This window comes from Protopterus annectens, chromosome 10.part0 (genome assembly GCF_019279795.1).
Source record: "Protopterus annectens isolate FY-2018-M chromosome 10.part0, PAN1.0, whole genome shotgun sequence".
NCBI lineage: Eukaryota > Metazoa > Chordata > Ceratodontiformes > Protopteridae > Protopterus > Protopterus annectens.
The window spans coordinates 1,631,624,311-1,631,629,348 of record NC_056744.1 but is presented as its reverse complement, the minus strand read 5'-3'; positions in this window follow the sequence as shown (position 1 = coordinate 1,631,629,348).

Below are 5,038 nucleotides of genomic sequence, written 5' to 3'. Positions count from 1 at the left end.
TTATCAAAGGTCCAGTCCTAATTAAATGCAATATTATACTGTGAAGCAAGTGCCTTTGATTTAATAGGTGCCCACATCTCTTCAAAGTTATTATTATTGTTATTACCATTATTATTATTACTGATGTTCATGTCCGACTTTTTACTTTTGTACAGGTCTGGAAAAGGAAGGCTTTTTCAAAGCTGTCGTTCCTCTATGGTTTACTATATCCGTTACGATCATTAGTCTCACTCTCATTCTCATCACGCTCAGCATTGCAAAGATGGTTCCAAAGCTGTGTTGGAACAAGGACAAGGGTTAGTTTAACCATTTTTCTTTGATACTAAGGTACTGTTACTTAAAAAAGCTGTTTAAATGAAATGGAAATTAAATGACATAGAACTTCACATATGTAACGTGGTTGGTATTAACTGCAATCATCGTATAGCCTGTTTTGGATTTAAATAGCTACACAATTTACAATGCTGAAAAAATGATCATCTCATGAAATAACAGACGTGCTACTACTCATAATAACAGATGACCCAAGACTTAGCCCTCTGTAGTGGGTATAAAACTTGGATATGTCCATCCATATGACCTATTAAAATCTAAAGCATCCATAATCAGAGGGTTCATACCTCTTTTGCCTTATGAGGTTATGAGATGAATACCATATCAGAATTCTCATTTTTCTTCTCCAACATGGGGCTGTGTCTACAAGAAAGCACTTTGGCCAAGGTTATGAAATTATAAGTTTAGAAGTTTCCTGGCATGATACCCTATTGCCATTATGTACACCTGAAACATATAATACATGGAGAGAGACAGTGTAGTTTTAAGCTTACAGCAGACAGTCCTCTCACATATCAGGTTATTTGGGTAATATTCAGACATTTATTATATTTTACTCTGAGGAGCTATTTTACAGTGGGTGAAACATTCAGAAATAATCCCAAGTTGTGCCCCGCTCCCCCAAGGAACAAGAGGTAAAGGAAAGCTTTAAGGCAGGATACCCTGATGGACAGCCCTTCCCAGAGACACTCTAATCCTGGAGTAGAAATGCAGATGGTAGTAATTGGTATATGTATGTACTTGTGATGATGTGGTCATGACAAAGTTAGCCACCATTACCAAATTCTTGAATCATGCACTATAGGGAGCCAATCCATCTAGACAGTTCTTTTGGAGAGAGGCAGTGGTGCTCACAGAATTGCTGGCCTGAAATGATGACTACCAGGAAAAGTGCCTTCCAAGCTACAAACAATGAAACACTCAGTTCAGAGGACAGAAGCAAAACAATGCAGAACATGAACAATGAAACACACAGTTGAAAAGATAGAAACAACACAATGCAGATCATGATGTACATTCACCAAAGTGTAGAACCAGTCTTCATTGGAGGACAGACAAGAAGTCCCTTCAGAAATTGTCACCAGTCTTGTTGAGTTGAAATCTTGCCTCCTATCATATCAAGATACACAAAGATACATCATGCACTGTTCTTGAGGGTGGAATATCCAAGATCTAGATCAAAACAATGGCTAGATAACCAAGACATACTTGAATTTTTACAGTAAAAAAAAGAAAGACAGTACAACTGGTGTGAGATTCTTACTATAATATTACATCTTTGAAAACTGGTCAATTTATCAATATGTCATAGCATTTACACTTACCAACCTTCTGTTTCATTTTGACTGGCCAGATTCTTTCATCACCTATCTCATTCTCGCCTATGAGGACCAGTGTTAGCTTCATTCATATGAAGATATGAAGACACCTACCTAATTGTAACACACAAATACATTTGCTCCTCCAACACCCGCACACACACACACACACACACACACACACACACACACACACACACACACACACACACACACACACACACACACATGCACAGACATAAAGAGAGAAAGAGAAAAATTAAAGCAATAAACCACTGAAGCAAAATCCACAGAACAACCTACATTTCCAAATGTCCAACCTGCAGCTACCTGACCCACATATATAACCTTTTCATAAACAAATCCTACTAAACTGCACACCCTCCCCGAACCTCAAATATAGCCCTAAAAGTCCCCTCCAATTTTCTAACCCTAAAATCTTCAATTGCTCCCTAACTCTAAGATTTCTACTTCCTAAATCTGCAGTCCCAATAACTCCCTCACCCTAAGACTCCACATGCATTCCATAAACTAAAGTCCCAATCACTCGCTAACCCTAAGACTCCACATCCTTTCTATAAACCTAAAGTTCTGCTCATTCCCTAACTCTAAGACTCCACATCCATTCCATAAACCTAAAGTCCCAATCTCTTCCCAAACCAAAGCTTTCATATCATTCTGACAATACATGCAATTGCAAAACATGTGATTACAGCAAATATCTATCTGTATAACAGCAATATTTAAAATCTGTCCCTGCTTTTGGTAGTCTTCCCTAACCCCAAAACTCCACATGCATTCCATAAACCTAAAGTCCCAGTCACTCTCTAACCCTAAGACTCAAGATGCATTCCATAAACCTAATGTTCTGATAACTCCCTTAACCCTAAGACTCAACATGCATTCCATAAACCTAACATTCTGATAACTCCCTAACTGTAAGACTCCACATCCATTCCATAAACCTAAAGTCCCAATCACTTCCCAACCCTAAGACTCCTCTTACTCTTACTCTTACTAAAGTACCCAATCACTTTCTAAACTTAACACTGTTAAGCAAACTATTTGCTGTATATCATTCATCTAAATTGTCCAGAATTTCAGAGCATGTGCACATTTTGCTGTGTACTGCTGGTCTGTCCCTCATATATTTGTTTGTATGTCATTGAGGATTGATGCAACTGCATAATGACATTCGAGTTTCAGGTTTCATGTCTTTCTGACAATACATGCTACTGCAAAACATATTATTACAGCAAATGTCTATCTGTATAAGAGCAATATTTAAACTCTGTCTCTGCTTTTGGTAGTCTTCCCTGCATTACTTTTGGCTTTGTCAAACATTCTAAAGTTACAAGGTTGGGAGGTTGTATAGCAAATAGAAGCTCCAGGAATCGAACACTAGATTATATGGAGCAGCAATGACACAAACCAGAGCCTTAATCCTCTGTACTAACAGCAGGAAAATTAAAGTTGCTAATCAACAATGAGATCCATGGATCACATGTGTACATAACAGATTGCATGGCCATAGTGTGTATATACTGCTCCCTGAATTTCTCTTATGTCTAAATGCCATATAATAGATTTCCTTTTTTTCTTTTGTAACTGCCTTCCATGCAGTATCTCTGCCTCCTTCTCCTCCTTCCTCGTCATCTTTCAGTATAGTGTCGACCTCTCTCATTCGTGCATTTCAGTTTGCCTAGTTGTAATTCGGCAACTGAAATACATCATCCAAAGACACTCGGCCATTTAGGGAATGGCCAGTTGTCTTTCGCCGACTTGTAGGGCAACCATTTTACACATTTATGGTTACTCCAGCAGCATTAGCTCTAAAAGGAAAGAGTAGAATAGGTGCTGAAAAATTTGGCTAGATATAAAGGCAGAGGGTAAACCCAAATGGTATGATTTATGCTTACATTAGTGCTCCTCAAAAAGATTCCTTATTCCAGATGCATATCTTTTACTGTATAGCATAGCAAGTGACCCAAATGGAAGGTTTCTGCTCAATGTCTACTGAATACTTTGCCAAACATACTCACAAATCATAATTCAAAGGAAGAAAGGCCAGTCAGTAGTGGAATCCATCAGGGCTTCTTTTTGGCATCTAATTCTCTGAAGTCAAGGCTAGCATCAAAAGCCTCTGGCTGACCAAGTTTGCAGGTGATTGCAAACTAGGTGCAGTCATTGAATTCCCCTGAGAAACAAATACCCTCAAAGAAGGCCTGGAACAGACTAATAATTGGAGTCACGGTCTAAAACTCAATGCCATATTGTGCATAATAGTTTCTTTTGGAAAGACTGACATGCCTGAAATTATCACATTGCTACTACACCATTGAAAGCAGACCCAGTAGACAGGGATTTGAAATGTATACAGTGACTTGGCCTTTGACCATCATGTATGAAAAAAGGAAGTCTTTCTATTTTGCGCAAATTATAAGCAAAGATATGGCATCTATGTCCAAAGGTGTCATTGTTCCATTGTATTTAGCCCTCATTAGACCAACCATTGTATACGGTTCCCCCTTTGGAATGTGTCTTACCAGGCATATGCAACAACTGGAGCTTCCACAGAGGTTCCTTACAAAAAAAAAAAAAAAAAAAAAAAGACATTGTGTAGGTAACATGTCACCTCAAAGCCTTATCCTCATATTTAATCTCCTACAGTTTGCTGAAAGTCAAACTGTTTGCCCTACAAAGCATTCTCTGATTCGGCCTTGATGGACTTATTGCACATCCACAAAACAAATAGCATGAGACACACCCAATCCAGGGACCTGCACTTTGTCTGCAGTATAAATAAGATATTCTGGAGGGACAGGTATGTGTCTCTGTGGAGCAGGTTTCCCATCCATGTGAAGCAGAGTTTTTTCCCTGCAACTATTCAAACACAACTTGGATCAGTGGATGGAAAATCATAAATTTACCTCTGGTCTGACACCTATGTCTGTAATCGAGAGAAGCACCTTGTAAATGCTTGATCATTCATGCCCAGGTTATATATACCCCTCAAAAACCTACTGTGCCAAAATCAGGTTAATATTTTTGAGAAGCATGGCTAGACTTAAAAAGGCCCACTAGGGTTATTAGCCTAGTAACTCCCTAAGATCCTGTATACCACAATATAAGGATATTTACAATGTCTCTATAACTGGAATACAACTTTAATGTGAGTTTCATGCTTGAGTGCAATCAGAGAAGAGCAACATGCTTAACAAAAACTGACATTTGAAATAACCAAATCACTGAAAAAGCAAATATGGAGTGCTGTACCCATCACAGTATTTTTACTTATATATTCTACGTTCAAGACCATATATTGGGAAAAGCAGAAAACTTTAGGATACTGCAGTCATGACCGCGTAAGTATATAGAACAGTTTG